Genomic DNA, 17,493 nt, shown 5'->3' on the forward strand with positions numbered 1-17,493 from the left:
AGGGTTTTCTGAAGGGCTTCGCCCCGCCTCCCTTTGCCCCGCCCCTACAGAAAGGCCACGCCGTTGCGTTTCGCCGTCTTTAATCCGAATTCACGACCAGTTCATCTTGCACACGGTCGCCACAAGATTCGGATTAAGGTCGCTTCGTTTCCTACAAAACTTGTCGACAGTATTAAAGCGGTGCACTAAAACACGCCTCAGAAGTGAGTAGACCCGTGGACTGGCGCTGGCCACGCATAAAATAAAGCTGATTTGATGTCCAAATGAACAACTTGCATCCGAAATCCTCTTGTGCGTTTTTGCTTGAAAGTATGGCATGCCCCTACCGAAGGAGCTTGATGCTGTTTTTAAACCTAGGTTCGAGCACCCTCAGAGTGGCCCTTAATGTATTCAACTTTTTAATAACACTGGGTTAGCTGAAGCTGTACAAGGTCCAGCTGATTGAGGCCCGTCTAACGAAACTGGTTTTAAATGGCACTTGCCCATAAACAGGCATGGAGAGTGTGGGTGTGTCTTTTACAACACTTCAACCATGCTGCCTGTGAGCACAAAAGAGCAATTAAAAGTGTTGTCAGGGTAACTCCTCCACACAAGGACCCGCCTCGTGGGGAGCCCAGGGAGAGAAACACCTCAGCATCACAGGACCCTCGCACCACTAAAAAAAAAATTGCCCGAAGGCAATTGCTCACACGTGCAAGAAAATTCTAAAAAGCGTTGCACTACTTTTACTAATTTTGTATATGAACAAAACCAGTCAAAGTTATAGGACCAACTAAAACATCACAAGAGTAAGCAGCAAGCTTTTCAGCTCCTGTAATGCTTTGTACTACAACGCTCAGTGAAAACAGCAAAGGGAGATGGAGAGCAAAAGAGGCTTCAAGGCATGATGGCAAAGTGAAACCTTTGAAGCTGGCAACAAGCTGTAATGTGGGAAGAGTTAGACAGGCAGGTAAAGCTGCAATCCTAAACACACCTAAGTGAGTAAGGCCTCCCACTGGACACAAATACTCCTGCATGGACATGTGGAAGATTGGTCCTGCACATTCTGTTAAACCACTTTAGATGCAAAGCAGTTTCTTTTCTTTTTTTGGCTAGCCTACTGGGACAGAGAAGGAATGACCACTCGTCCTTTGAAAAGATAAAAGCCATGAATTCAAAAGCTTCCTCACTACTTTGTGGTGTTACTGTTGGTCCTAATAAACACAAGGTGTGGAACCACAACCCTTCAGATGTTTTTTTGATTCAATCTGATAGCAGCAGCCCCAGCAGAATTGGTCCATTGTTAGGGATGATGGGAGTTGTTGGCAGAAACATCTGGACAACAACTGGTTCTTCCAGCCCTGCAATAAATTATATTACTCTTTTGTGGCTTCTGAGTTCCCCCCTCTAATGAATCAGCACAATTGCATTTTTCTCCATAAAACAAGTGGGTATGGCAAATCCCAGTTGACTGTGCTGTAGCCAACAAGCTAAGTAAGTCTCAACTATTTTGTGTAGCTCACAAAGCTTGCAGACTGAGTTAGAAATACAAACTTCTATGTCTCTTGAGTTTCATGAGAATGCACATTAAGATTGCAAAGTCTAATACAAGACATGACTTACGTTGACAAGGTGAAATGTCAACAGGTTTATATTAGCCCACCGCTGGAACATGGGTAATATCTAAGGTTGGTCATCCATATATTTAAATATTGATTTCAATTAGCAGAAACAACAATTCGGTTTTCTCTGGATTGACGTCTGCTCCGATTTATCACTTAAAGAGGGAGATTTCCTCCTTGAAAGGAGCAGGGCAAGGGGGAAAGTGCTAGAAACTGTGTCTAGAAAGCACCGTTGGAAAGCCCCTTGGACCCATGTTTTCTAAGCATGTAACAAGTGGAAGTGTGAACAAGTCTTATAGTCACTGGAGGTTATTAGGCAGCAATAGAAATTCATATATCAGGGACCCATGGAGAAAACACATTGCAAGAGAAAATGTTACATGCTGTATACATCCCTCATTAAATGAAAATAGATATATTTACATCCACAAGCAATATTTGCATCAACAAAGTGCATTCTGTTTATACTTGGTTTGAATAGTTTGCATGGTTTTAAGTATTTGAATCTTCCCACTGTCCACATTGAAAAGGAAAACCAACATTTAACTAAAGTGCTTCAGGGGCATAGCTGTCAACGTTTCCCTTTTTTTTAAAAGGGAAATTCCCTTATTCCGAATAGGATTCCTCGCAAGAAAAGCGAAAAGTTGACAGCTATGTTCAGGGGTCAGCAAACTTTTTCAGCAGGGGGCCGGTCCACTGTCCCTCAGACCTTGTGGGGGGGCCTGACTATATATATATATTTTGGGGGGGTGGAACGAATTCCTATGCCCCACAAATAACCCAGAGATGCATTTTAAATAAAAGCACACATTCTACTCATGTAAAAACACCAGGCAGGCCCTCAAATAACCCAGAGATGCATTTGAAATAAAAGGACACATTCTACTCATGTAAAAACACCAGGCAGGCCCCTCAAATAACCCAGAGATGTATTTGAAATAAAAGGACACATTCTACTCACGTAAAAACACGCTGATTCCCGGACCGTCTGCAGGCCAGATTTAGAAGGCGATTGGGCCGGATGCGGCCCCTGGGCCTTAGTTTGCATACCCATGGTGCTCATGAAAATAAAAGGTAACATTGTATTTGCATTTTCTGCTTTGTAGCTCAGAAAATGTAAGTAAATCCCAAATTGCTTATCTCAAGGCACTAAGAATCGGAAAACCGGGGCAGGCATAGACATGGCAAGTTGGCAGGACAGATGGACCTGCTGGTTTACTTGTCTTCAACATGTTGGCCTAGGCCTCTTACCTGAACCTCATAGTCCACCTCAGATTGGATAAACAGCTACGTCCTGAAGACTGCTGCTATGATTCACCTTCCTCAATTGGCCTTAATGGCCACTAGGATCTCCAAGGATGTTTCCTCCCAGGAAGAAACCATCAAAGAAAGCTCTCAGTTCAACAAGCAAAGTAAGCATTTCATTAAACATGGTCCTCTGGGAATCTCAATGGCACAAACTGCTCTACAACACCCAAACTCACAGGATGATAATTCAGGAAGTAACTGCAGCCAAGGTTTTGTTCTTTGCGTGCATGTATAAGTAATTATCAAGATTCCTTTGTGCAAACAAAACTGTACAGGCGACTCTCAACTTACGCTGGGGTTACTTTCTGGGTCTAAAGCAAAAAAAATCACATATACAGTACATAGTCAAAACACATTGGGGTCAGTGGTGGATGGGATTGCCAAAGTCTTTTCCCCCCAGACACCTATTCACTTCCTGCTTCCTATTTATTTATTTATTGCCAAGCATGTAACACTGGATGTGCACAAGTTAAAGGTGTGAGTTGTGAGTTATCAATATTAAAGTTGTACCTTAGCTCCTGGTTATAATGGAGCCAAACCTCTTGGGCTGGAAATTTCTGCTACTCTGTGGTCAGGTCAGGACACTAGTCTTGTCCAGAGTACAGATAATAAACTGATCCAGGGCCAAACCATTGTATGTCTCTTTGTTTTAGAACCAGGGACCTGATTCCCAGTTAAGCCCTCCCGTGGTCCTATAAGCTGTTTCTCAACACCAAACATGTTAGTAGTCACATATCCCAATATACAGTATGTGTGTTTAGACTGGAAGAAATCAATCTGCTCCTGTACCATTCATAAATATTTCGGACTAAGTCTCCAGGAATTATATACTGAACCAATCACTTCTGGAGACAATAGTTGTGACACAAAATCCTGCCTAAAGTATTCCCATCATCCTTTTATACTCACCGGTCCACAATGCAAAACATCCTCATCCAACACCCCACATTGGCATTGTGCAAAATGCATTGTCATTTGACACTTAATATTAGGACATTCCAAATCCTAGCGTGAAAGAGTTAATCACTAAATGCTCCATTCAAGAGCATTGTTTGCACAAGGATTTTGGTGTAACTTGAAACAGCCCTGTAATGAGGCCCTTTTCAAGCAGGCTATAGTTAATGAGTGTTCATCAACATGGATTATTTGGCTGAAATCTGCCATGACCCAAGGAAGGGGGAATGGAACTTGACAAGAGATGGAAGAATGGAGGGGGTGGGCAGAGAGTGGTAGGGAAGGCAAAGAACCAGAATGAACAAGACACACTGATTCATTAGCAAAACGGAAAGGTTTATGAAAAGTCAAATATCTATGTAGTTACAGCCCCTGGGTAAGTTGGCTGAAAGGTTCACAAATAACCCATACAATGGCCTTGGCAGCATGACAGGGATAATATTTTTGAAAAGTTAGACAGCTATTGTTGAATTATGCTCTGGTATGCTGGAAACAAGCCTGCCGGTACTGTTATTCAGTGTCAAGCATGCATGTATTCCTTTTTGTTCTTGGCATGGACAACTACTGCTGTTTAGTGAGCAGAAAATCCCAGGTAAGACAACTCACATTGGGCTAACTATGATGGACCAGTGATCTTAAAACAGGGGTGTCTCTCAGGACATTATTGGATTCCAAGGATCGTATCCAACACTAGATTGAGCAGACCCTCTGAAATTGATGGCTATGGCTAACTTAGGCTAATTAATTTTCGTGGGTTTATTCCGAGCAAAACCTAACTGGATGCAACTCTCAGCATCCCTGAGCATTGCCTGGGCCACCTAGCGCAGATAACATCTGGAGGATCCAAGTTCCCTATCTCTTTTTTAAAGAATTCCTCAACACAGTCCCAGTTTGCCAAACTTTGTATACCCATTGTAGGGTCTTTTGACAAAACTCCAAATGCTGCCTCATATTTTGAGCCATTAAGATTTAACGTTTAACACCTCTTTTCTAAAACTAACTATTGAAGTGGTTACCTATGCCCATGAACACTTTCAGTTTTATACCTCTGTAATCCATCTCAATGTATCCCATCCACAATAGTGGGCAGTGCTTGCTGGGATGTACCAATACTGTGTGTTGTTCCCTTTCCTCAATTAGTACCGGTACTTCCCTGTGCACCATAAGTTCTAGAAACCTGTGGTTTGTTGTCAGCATGCACACAGGTATTTGTTTATCTGCGCATGCATCTTTAATTTTTTTATTATTAAAAAAGTAAGTTTTGCACATAAGGGCAGTCAAAAAGAATTTTTAACAAATGTGTGTTTCACTCCAAGCCAGGAAACTGAAGTTTGTTGCGGGTAAGCATGCAGGTTTTTCTTTATCTATGAGTGCACAGCTTTTAATTAATTTTTTAAAAATACATTGTTTCTGATATAGCAGATTTGCTACAAAGCAGCCCAACATCACATTAGCAACTTAAAACCTGAGCAAGGTTGTCCCCCCCTCCCCCACGCTGTGTTTCACGTGGCATTTGCATATTGCTGTACACACCAGAGTGGGGGAGAATGTCTTTACCAGAAGCACATTAATTGTTTGGCCTCGACCAGAGCCAGGGCCTTTTCAGCTGTGGCCCCGCCCTGGTGGAACGCTCTCCCACAAGAGACTAGGGCCCTGCAGGATTTGACATCTTTCCACAGGGCCTGCAAGACGGAGCTGTTCTGCCTGGCCTTTGGCCAGGGTGCAGTCTGACCTATTTTCCTTTGTATAAGAACAAGCATGAAGGAAGTTTCGCAGCCTGCTCACAGGTCCTTATATGACCAGTGATTTTAATTTGTCTGAATTAATTTTAAGATGTATTTTAATTAATTGATGCCTGTTTTTATGTATACTGTGTTATTTATATGATGTTAGCAGCCCTGAGCCCGGCTCTGGCCAGGGAGGGCGGGGTACAAATAAAAATTATTATTGTTAATTAATTACTACTACTACTACTACTACTACTACTACTACTACTACTATTCCCTGTGCCTGTGACCACCTCCCAAATGCCAATGAAGCCATCCTCTGAACATGTCCTGTGATCTGCACATGTGCAATAGCTTTCCTAAATGGACACACCTCAGCTTAACTGCAGTTTATGTTTTCGATTGGGTGGAAGCTGGTTTGAGAAGAAATACATCAGACCAGCAGTATCTCTCTGAAGAAACTATAGAACAGATTTGGATTGTGGGTAGTGTCACATGTTCCTGGCTTCAAATACTCCCCGTGGGAGCACACTGGAGCTAGAGTAATGTGTACATAGCCTCAGTATCAAATCTGCAGTGTGCGTGACAGGCATAAATGCTACAAAGCAGCCCCACACCTCAATATCAGAAAAAGCTAGCAATTAATTTGTTTCTGTCGCGGATGTCAGAGGTACAGTAGCCCTGTCAGAAAGTGGGAACAAGCCTATTCTCGGGCCAATCAGTTCTTCTGTTATGCTAATCTTTATTTACTATTATTAGTGAAATAATTACTACTTTCAGCATATGAATCCAGATATGTGGTGCACAATGAATGATGGCATAATGTTTCATCGTAAAGGCTATGCATTCATTGGATGGCTGCCAGTAGCCCATCCAATTTTAATTAAGGGTACCCACTCATTTGGGAGTAAGCCTCATTTACCTTTGTTTCTCGTTTTTGTAAGCCGCTTTGAGACCTATATGTGGTGAAAAGTAGGGTGCAATAGGCCTTTAAAGCACATTTCCCCGCCTCAAAGAATTGTGGGCACTGCAGTTTACTCCTCATATAGTTAAAATTCCCAGCAACCCTTAACAGACTACAGTACCCAGAATTCTTTGAGGGGGGAAATGTGCTTTGAATGTGCTTTAAAGGTATAGTGTGCACAGACTTGGTGTGTCTTACTTCAGAGTAAACAAGCCTTGGATTCTGCTGTGAGTAAGGTAAGTCAAAGGAAGTTTTGAGGTGCCTTTGTGTACCGCAGACAACAGGAAATGGTTTGCCTGATTCATACTAGACTGGTAACTTGGCTCTGTCGGGGACAACATTGGCTGGCATGTGATTCAAAAGTATTATGTTTGTCCAGTACCACAATTATTACTCATTATAAATATTAACTTTTTTTTCATGTTTAGATTGACATTGCATACATTAGAATTGCATTGCAAGGGGTTGGACTAGATGACCCTTGGGGTCCCTTGCAACTCTACAATTCTATGAAAATTCATATTTTATATTTTTATTATTATTATTAATATACTGCCCTATACCTGGAGGTCTCAGGACGGTTAAAGAACCTTAACTAGAAGGTTCCTTAACTAGTTAGGAAAAGGTAGTTTTCAGAAACATATTTATCAAAGGTTAACTGAGCTTTCTCATTCATCTGTTCATTCACTGCCAACCAAATAGGTGAACCAATATGCCAAATTCATCATGAACCTGGATTTTGTCTTTGACAATGAATGTGAGCCAGTGTGTTCGACTAGGACCTGGGTGACCAGGGTTCAAATTCACCAGGGTTCAAATTCTCACTCGGCCACAAAGCTCACTGGGTGACCTTGGGCCAGTCGTTCATAGAGTGTTGTGTGAATTAAATGAGGAAGGGGAGAGCCATGGGCTCCTTGGAGGAAACGGTGGCATATAAATGCAACAAGCAAACTAACCAACTGCAAAAACATTCATAGAAAAGTTGAGATTAAACAAAATGAATTCAGCTCCGTGTCGTTGTTTGGTATTCTAGCAAATGCCCTTCCTTAGAGTCAGTTTATTCAAAAGGTAAAGCAAACAATCACAATCAAACTATTTTTACCTCGAGAAGGGAAAAATATGTATATGTACAAGACTGAAAAGCCCTGGCAATGTTTTGTACTTTTAGAATTCTGCTTGTTGGTCTCCATAAATGGGAAGCTTGGGAAAGACTGATTACCATGCCGTTCTGCACATTACACGAAGAACTGTTTCTCAATCTGAATTATAAATACAAAAAATAATGGACCTGGGAAGGTGAAGAACACCCTCTAGGCTGAGAAATAAAACAAAAGGCATAACAAACATTTGGGATTTATCTCTAATGGTTGAATTCTAACCATGGCTACCCGGCACGTCCTCTTGAATTCAGCAGGGCTTACTTCCAAGCAAAGCAGGGTTAGAATTGCAGCCTTACTAGTCTGTTTGAGGTGTGATTTTACGTGTTGAGAAAAGTGCAAGACCTTTAAAGGTCAGAGCAGATGTTTAATTGGGGCAACTGTTTTTTAAAAAATCATTTCTTAAATTGGCTGAGCCCCTTGCCCGGCTGATCTCATTCACAGTTGCTTTCATTAGGAAGCGAATATTACCATCTACTTCAGTTTACACAATAACGATCAACAGACAAGGGTTCGGTCATGCAATAGGAGTCCTCCCATTCCCAAAATCCGCTGGGATGAGGAGGGGTTTGGAATAAGCAGGTCTCTGGTTCAGCCACAGATACACAAGGGTAGGCCCTCTATCCTGGCTCAGTCAGGGCTGAGCTGAAGCCGGCTCAGGCAAGGCCAGGGTAAATCTGGGGAAAGGGGCATTCTGCGGCTACGCAAAGGGCATGGTGAGTGTGGGATGGAGCGGGGGGGGGGGACCTACACCTATTCCAAATTTGATCTAGCTCAGTATTGTGACCTAGTAACCCAGTGAAAGTCACAGTGGCCAAAAAATCAACAACCAGTGTTTTAAAGCTTGCCTTCCCTCTGACAGGCTGGGTCTGGTTCCACTAGCAATAGCCCCTCTCTGGAACTGAGTTTGGAACAGAGGTAAGCTACAGTGATAAGGAGGGACGCGGGTTGCGCTGTGGGTTAAACCACAGAGCCTAGGACTTGCCGATCAGAAGGTCAGCGGTTCGAATCCCCGCAATGGGGATTGCTCGGTCCCTGCTCCTGCCAACCTAGCAGTTCGAAAGCACGTCAAAGTGCAAGTAGAAAATAGGTACCGCTCCGGCAGGAAGGTAAACGGCGTTTCTGTGCACTGCTCTGGTTCACCAGAAGCGGCTTAGCCATGCTGGCCACATGACCCAGAAGCTGTACGCCAGCTCCCTCAGCCAATAAAGTGAGATGAGCGCCGCAACCCCAGAGTCGGCCACGACTGGACCTAATGGTGAGGGGTCTCTTTACCTTTACAGTGATAAGGAAAGGAAAATTGCACGGTTGAGTGTGGGATAAAACCTGCTTTGATACTTCATCTAACCTCATCAAATCAGAATAAATCCTCATTAAATAGCCAGCACCATCTAATCTCCCCTTTCAACTAGTGTGCCGTGGCACCCTGGGGTGCCTTGAATGATGGTCAGGGGTGTAACACTGGCCTCTGTCTCTCTTTCCTTACCTCCCTCCTGTAATACCCTCTCGTCTCTGCCTTCCAAAGGCTTGCACAGCTGTTTGTTGCAGCAGCCCTGGCTACAAGCTCCCCAGGAGAATGGTGTGTCTGGGGGGTGGCCAGGGGGTGCTTCCCAGACCCCTGTGGGGCAGTGTGTGGAGGCATCTCTCTTTGGGCCCGGGGGGGGGGGCAGCTCAGAGACAAGGGCGGCAGCTGCAGCTGCCAGAGGACTCCCAAGGATAGGGGAGAAGAGCAGAGGCTAAGGGAACACGCCACAAGGGAGGGTGTTCGAAAAGGGGTGAGGGGTTGCCAGCTCTGCAGGAAAGGGGTGACATAACTGGGCTCCTAAGTCCCACAGGGGTGCCGCAGAAATAATGTAGTTGGGTCAAGGGAGCCACGAACCCAAAAATGTTTAAAACCTTTGCTGTTAACCAATAAGGATGAATGCTTAATAAACAGGTTGTCCACAACTAGTGCAGTTGGCTTCTTGGCACTTAAGAAAAATTGGAAGAGGCCAGTTGGTTTGGATTTCTGGGGTGTTCATGTTAAGCAGGCAATTTGCACTTGGACAGGAGTTAATTCCTTAAGGGAAACCACCAAGACAGCCTGCAAATCACAGGTGTGTACACACTACAGCATGGGTAGGCAAACTACGGCCCAGGGGCCGAATCTGGCCCAATCGTCTTCTAAATCCAGCCCCTGGACGCTCCAGGAATCAGTGTGTTTTTACATGAGTAGAATGAGTGCTTTGATTTAAAATACATCTCTGGGTTAATTGTGGGGCATAGGAATTTGTTCACCCCCCCCCCCAAAAAATATAGTCCGGCCCCCCACAAGGTCTGAGGGACAGTGGACCGGCCCCCTGCTGAAAAAGTTTGCTGACCCCTGTACTACAGCTTACTGCAGTTCCAGCATGCTCCCAATGTTGGTGTTTGCTGCCATGTACGTGGGAAGACAGGAAGACAGGAGTGCCTGGCGTCCATGTGGTCACGAAGAGTCGGACACGACTAAACGACTAAACAACAACAACAAGAACAACGTGGGATGCTAGCTGCAGCCCATCTGTATCCAGTAGGCTCTTGAGAAATGCTCCTGTTTGACACAGTTTCCCTCCAACTACCGTATTTTTCGCTCCATAAGACGCACTTTTTCCCTCCTAAAAAATAAGGGGAAATGTGTGTGCATCTTATGGAGCAAATGCAGGGGGGAGGCAGGCAGGAAAAGCCCCCAAGAGCTGCACACAAGCTCCGCGTGGCTCTTGTGGGCTTTTCCCCAGGAGGGAGAAGGGACTGACGCAGCCAGTCAGTCCTTTCTCCCTCCTCGTAGAAAAGCCCACAGGAGCCGCGCGCTCCTTAAAGGGTGCGCGGCTCCTGTGGGCTTTTGTGGGAGGTGGGGGAATTGCCATAGCCGCGTGCAGCCTCTCCCGGCCAGAGAGGCTGCGCGCAGCTATGGCAGAAGCCAAGACAGCGAGTGGGATCCATCCTGCTTGCTGTCTTGGCTTCTGCCATAAAGAAGCCAAGACAGCGAGCAGGATGGATCCCGCTGTCTGTCTTGGCTTCTTTAGCTGCGTGCAGCCTCTCCCGGCTGGAGAGGTTGCACGTGGCTAAAGAGGAAGCCAAGACAGCGAGCGGGATGGATCGCGCTTGCTGTTTTGGCTTCTTTGCTCTTTGGGGCTGGGCGGCGGGGGGGGGGGGGGAACCTGGGCTTCCCCCGGCAGCCCCGAGAAGCTCTGGGAGAAGCGGACAGGCTGCACGCATAGTATTTTTTCCCTTGATTTCCCCCTCTAAAAACTAGGTGTGTCTTGTGGTCCGGTGTGTCCTATAGAGCGAAAAATACGGTAGCTCCCATCCAATTAGAAAACGTAAGCCATGGTTAAGCTGAAGCGAAGGAAAGGGCATTGCTTAGCCACATATGACAGCACATGCGCCAATGACAGCTTCAGTGTACTGGAATTCAGCATGGGGAAACAAATCAAGCCATGCACATAAGTTGGCAACCTCCCTGACCTCCTCTCTGGTGTGTACAGCAATGCAAGAAGGCAACTTCAAATGCAGCGGGTGGGGGATGACCTCACTGTGTTTTGAGCTGCTAGCGCATGCATAGCTAGTCTGAGGGGGAAGAAAAATTCAGTCATATGTCATTTGGATTAGTTATCATCTCCAAGTGAATTCAAAGAGATAAACAAACATGTTTTGATCAAGTATGAGGGCACAGACCTTCTTTTGTGAGCTGCTCTGGGAACCTTCTTTGGCTGAAGGGTAGCAGAAAAATTAAAACAAAGAATACGTAAAACAATGCAAGATCCCTATACATTTTTTGGCTTAGAGTCACTGAAACTCTTTGCATATGAAAATATCCTATCCTTTCAAAATGTTCTTCCCACATTGGTTTGTCCTGCTGCTGTTCTCTCAGCTTTTGAATTTGCTGAATAATGTCCAAACTAGCTCCTAAATTTACAAGAGCCTTGCTGGAGAAAGTTGGCAACCCAAATGAGAGAGGGAAAAGCTTTCTACGCATGCTCAGAGGCACCCTCTTAATTATTACCGTTTTGCATGTTTTAGCACTGAAGCTGCGCATTCATATTGGTTTCGGAGCTGAACTCTGGGTTTTCAAGACGCCATGAAGCTATTAAAGGGAGGTGGAAAGGAAAGGAACCCATTATAAAGCTTAACAAGCCTTTATCAGCCCATCAGCATTTTCTAGTACTTTTATGAAAAACTGCCTGGAATGGGAGACAATTCTTCCTCTCCAGATTCCTTTTTCATGCTAAAAAAATTGGCCTAACCACATGCTAAGTCAAATATTTATGATAGCATATGAGAAGGATATGTTTGAGAATGATGTGGTGAGAATGGTCCTCTTTCTTGTGGCTTTTCAGATGTGATGAAATAGGCAAGCTGCTCCTGTTGTTGTTGTTGGTTGTTGTTGTTGAAGGCCTTTGCCATGATGCAGAAACCCCTGTTAAGACAAGCCTCTTTCCAAAGGAAGCAGGAGAAGAACGGAGTTCTGAAGCACTATTAAGTTTATGGGATTCCCCCCCCCTTCTTATTCCTTGAGATTCATACCTATTTTAGCTTAGAGCATATTCAGCATTCCAGTCTTCTGATCAAATAGACTCCCGGATCAAGTTAAATTTAGCCCAAGTTAAAAGAGCATTAGGAATATTTTCAGATATCTCAGATACAAACCAGCAGCAATTTCATCTCATGTAACTATTTTAGTGTTGGCAAGAGCTGAGAAAATCCAATTATTTCTGCTAGACTTTGCAAGAACCTGTATTACGGCAAAAAAATATACTCGTTATGAAGGCTGTCCCTGATTCGCGAAAGGATTTTTATCATCCACGATTCTTAGAAAAAGAAAATGCTCTTTTCATCCATCCTCTTTGTAAATACTAGCTTTCCCTGATCAGCATTATTTTTTTCATGGGTCAATTTTATAACGAGTTATCCAAAGTTAGTCATGCTCAGAGGATGCCTATTGAAATCAATGGACTTAAACACATTGCAGTAGTCTAGGCAGGAGGTCACCACCAGAGCATGGACAACTGTGGTCAGGTTACCCTGATCCAGGAATAGCTGGCAAACTAGCCTAAGATGTGCATAAGCACCTCCAGGTACAGGTGTCACTAGAGACTCCAGTGAGAAGCTGGAATCCAGGAGTATTCCCAGACTATGAATCTGATCCTTCAGTGGAAGTAAAGGTAACAGGACCCCTGACCATTAGGTCCAGTTGTGACCGACTCTGGGGTTGCGGCGCTCATCTTGCTTTATTGGCTGAGGGAGCCAGCATACAGCTTCAGGGTCATGCGGCCAGCATGACTAAGCTGCTTCTGGGGAACCACAGCAGTGCACGGAAACGCTGTTTACCTTCCCGCCAGAGTGGTACCTATTTACCTACTTGCACTTTGATGTGCTTTCGAACTGCTAGGTTGGCAGGAGCAGGGACCAAACAACAGGAGCTCACCCTGTTGCGGGGATTCGAACTGCCGACCTTCTGATCGGCAAGTCCTAGGCTCTGTGGTTTAACCCACAGTGCCACCCGCGTCAGCGCCACACCCGCCAACCCGTGTTCAGTGGAAGTATAACCCCTCTGATTCCCAGACCTGGAAAACGCCCACCCACAGCACTTCCATATGACCAGGATGCAGTCTTAGTTTATTAGCCCCCATCTATCGCTGCTTCCAGATACTGTTCCAATATCTTAACAGTCTCTCCTAAATTGTGTCATCAGCATACCACAAAATCATAGAATTGGAAGGGACCTAGAGCATCATAGTTGAACCCCTTCAATGCAGGAATATGCAGCTATCCTTTACAGGGATCAAACCTGCGACCTTGGCATTATCAGTGCCACACTCTAACCAACTGAGCTCCAAATCCCCAGAAGACAGCTCCCAATGGCTTCATACAGATGTTGAACAGCCTAGGACACTGAATAGACCCTTGTGGGACTATTCAAAAGCCATGGGGCTGAGCAACTGCCTCCTTGTAGGAATTTGTTCTCCCCCCCCAAAAAAAAATATAGTCTGAGGGACAGTGGACTGGCCCCCTGCTGAAAAAGTTTGCTGACCCCTGTCCTGGTATTTCTTTCTGGTGATGACCCTGCAGGTAGGAAGAAACCACTGTAGTACAATAGCTCCCATGCCCATCTCCTTGCGTTGTTCTGAAGAACCACCATAGTCAATAGTGTCAAAAGCCAATGAGAGGTCAAGGAGAACCAAGAGGGTCACACACACATTCACACTCCTGTCTTATTCTGATAACGGTAATCAGTCATGGCAATCAAGGCTGTTTCAGTGCCAAATCCAGGCCTGAAACCAGACTCCATGCACAAGAGAGGAGAGGTGCAAGAGCTTTGCGGGTCAGCGCAACCTTTTAACTGGGCCTACAATTTTTCAATTATTTGCAGGTTGGCTCAGGCCCTTAATCTGGATAATCTCATATACAGCAGTTGCTCTCATTTGATAGCAAATGCCAGTATCTACTTCAGCTTACACACATTAATTACCAACACATTAGTGTTCTGTCATGCAATACCAGTTCTTCAGTTCAGCTTCCAGGTGGAAACTTCTACCATGGTAAGAAAACTTTGGTCCTCGCACCACTTGCAATGCTAGCGACTAACATTGGAAAATCACATTGATGGTCCAGCATTTTAATGTTATTTATTTTCTTGCATTTATACCCTGCCTGTCTTCCATCATGGAACCAAAGGGGACATAAACATGGTTCACAGGCAGCCACCCATCCAGACCTGCTAACCTTCAGCAAGGTGATGGCCTCGTTTGCCTTCAGGCCATGCAAAAAACGCAGAATGGACAGGCTTGAGGAGGCCATTTGGACACTCATTTGACCCACCACACATATCTAAGATACAAAAATTATAGAAGGCTTTCTTTCCTCAAGCACGTGTCTTAGAACAGTGATATTTCCAGGCCACCCAGGAGCTGATGCCTTCATTGAAAAAGAGGCCCTGAAGCATCAGTGGACTTGCATTGCACATTGTTCTCAATGTATCTGACTTTCAGGTTCAAAGGTAGGCTTTTACTACACTTCTCTTCCACTTTTTTTTCGTTCACACACAGTGTCTTTCCTTCCTCCCTGTTTGTTGATAAGGATGCATTCAGGAGCAAAGAATGAGAGCTTAAATAAATAAAGGTGTGTGTGGGAGAGCATATTTATAACAGGTTTACGTATAGCTCTGACAGTTCTATTGCTGCTATCTCATACACATCACTGTTTAGCTTGCATACGGTCCACTTCCCACTTACTGTACATTATTCAGCAAATAATATGTTCCCTTCACTTTCCTGTCTTTTTCTTAAAGTATATTTTTCTTGCAGTATACAGGTGTAATCCCTCTTCTTAAGAAACTTCATCTCTCTTTTTTTCACACATCCAACTCTGAAACTCACTATATAAACCACGGGATACCAATGCCAGCCACCCGTATCCGATCCCATTAGTTATTTATTTTTGCAGAACAATAAATTTTACAAATGTGATGACATTTATTGTTCTGTGTTCATGGGTGTTTCTGTGGGTGCAGTATTTTCCTATCTGCTTAAGCATACATATACTTCAACTTTGATGGCTATGATTTCAGTGAAACTTAAAAAAACAAACCACCTTCGTTCATTAACTGGAGAGGAAATTGAGTTAATTATGTCAAACAAAATCAACCAACAATTTCTACAGTCAACAAAAGTGTAATTCCATTTGAGTATAGTGTATATATTCATATACATGGTGCACACAAAAAAACAACCACATTCTGCATGCTTATAAAAGGATAGCTAATTCCATGGTCTTATTAGCCAAGGTAATGAATAGGTATATGCTAAACCTTTATAAAAACTGGGAAACCAGAGTTTGGGAACTGGTCATCTGGTACCCCATTTAGAACTTTCTTTCCTTATCACTTTAGAATCCTACTGCTTTCTTAATTCAGTAAGTGGTGGCAGCGGCAGTTAGTAATTCATTGGGTTATCTTTTCCTCTAGGTTTAGCCCCAAGGGCAGAACTGGAACATTTAGATACCCATTTAATTTTTCTTACCTACTGCCCATCTGAGACGATGTCAGATTAAGAGGAGTTGTTGGAACCCCCAGGAATGTCACACGATGCAGACCAAATCCTATGCATGTTGAAGTATGTTCTAACACCGTTCAATGGGGCTTACTTCCCATTAAATGTGCATAGGAATCTTAGCCATAATGGGGTCCCTTAGGTAAAGGTAAAGGGACCCCTGACCATTAGGTCCAGTCGCGGACGACTCTGGGGTTGCGGCACTCATCTCGCTTTATTGGCCAAGGGAGCCGGCGTACAGCTTCCGGGTCATGTGGCCAGCATGACTTAGCCGCTTCTGGCGAACCAGAGGAGCGCACGGAAATGCCGTTTACCTTCCCGCCGAAGCGGTACCTATTTATCTACTTGCACTTTGATGTGCTTTCGAACTGCTAGGTTGGCAGGAGCAGGGACTGAGCAACGGGAGCTCACCCCTGTCACGGGGATTCAAACCGCTGACCTTCTGATCTGCAAGCCCTAGACTCAGCGGTTTAGACCACAGTGCCACCTGCGCCCCTAATGGGGTCCCTTAGAACTCTACAACTCAGTGATTCTATGATTTGCATACTGTTGTAGCCAGTGATGTTAGAGCAGTCAAGGATTATTAAATGTAGCAAAATAAAACAATGGTTAGCAAATCAACTAAAGCTGCAACCCTACGCACATTTAAGTGGGAGTAAACTCTCCTGAGCTCCTTGGGACTTACTTCAGTGTGAACATGCATAGAGGGGCTGCAGGATAAACCAATGACAATGAGAATTGTGCTTGTCAGGATGGAATACGTGCATTTTGCCATTGATTTGTTGACCCCATACGTGGCTTCTTTTAATGTCACTTGCGCCCGTATGGTCAATTGCACAAAAACCAACTGTGTGAAAATGGGCAAGGATAATTTTAACTGCTCTAATTATGTAAATATTTCCTATGTTTATTTCAACCCAACACGTTTAAAGAAGACTCGAAAATGTTTACTGAATATATGGGTGAAAATTGTGTTCACTTAAAAACACTGGTAGCATTAAGATAAATTCAACAGTGTAAATAAGTTTTGGTGAATGTAACAATGGTTTACTGAATGGTTTAGTTCATGTAAGATGTGCAGGGATGTTTGGTATGCAAGTTGAACCACAGAAAGAGAAGAAGTGAAGTCATTGATTTAAGGTTGTTTAAATGAATATTTTGAAATGTAAATTAACATTTAATTAAAAAATTATATAGAATTGTGCTTGTCTGGAATGGAGGAGAGAAGTTGCTCAGCTTAGCTTCCCCAGCCTCCTGAATGTAGAAACCATAGGGTATTTTATGTCTATAAAAAGGCATTTTTTATCTTCCCCTTCCTACAGATAGTCCCACTTCATTTTATCCTGAGAGCAGCTCTGTGGAGTAGCTTTGGCTGAGAGGCAGCAATTGACCCGAGGACACTCAGTGAGCTTCATAGAATTGTAGAGTTGGAAGGGACCCCAAGAGCAATCTACTCCAACTCCCTGAAATGCAGGAATCTCAGTGAAAGCATCATAGCTGAGTACAGATTAGAACAGGGGTTGGATAACTTTTTGCCTTCCAAGACGTTGTTGAACTACAACTCCCAGCAAACATGGCCAGTCTTGTTAGACTGCAGCAGCCTTTTTCAACCTGCGGGTCCCCAGATGTTCTTGGACTACAACTCCCATCACCCCTAGCTAGAGCTCCAAGGCCAGAGCTCTGGGATGATGGGAGTTGTAGTCCAACAACATCTGG

This window comes from Podarcis filfolensis, assembly GCF_964270895.1.
Source record: "Podarcis filfolensis genome assembly, chromosome: 5".
Lineage (NCBI taxonomy): Eukaryota > Metazoa > Chordata > Lepidosauria > Squamata > Lacertidae > Podarcis > Podarcis filfolensis.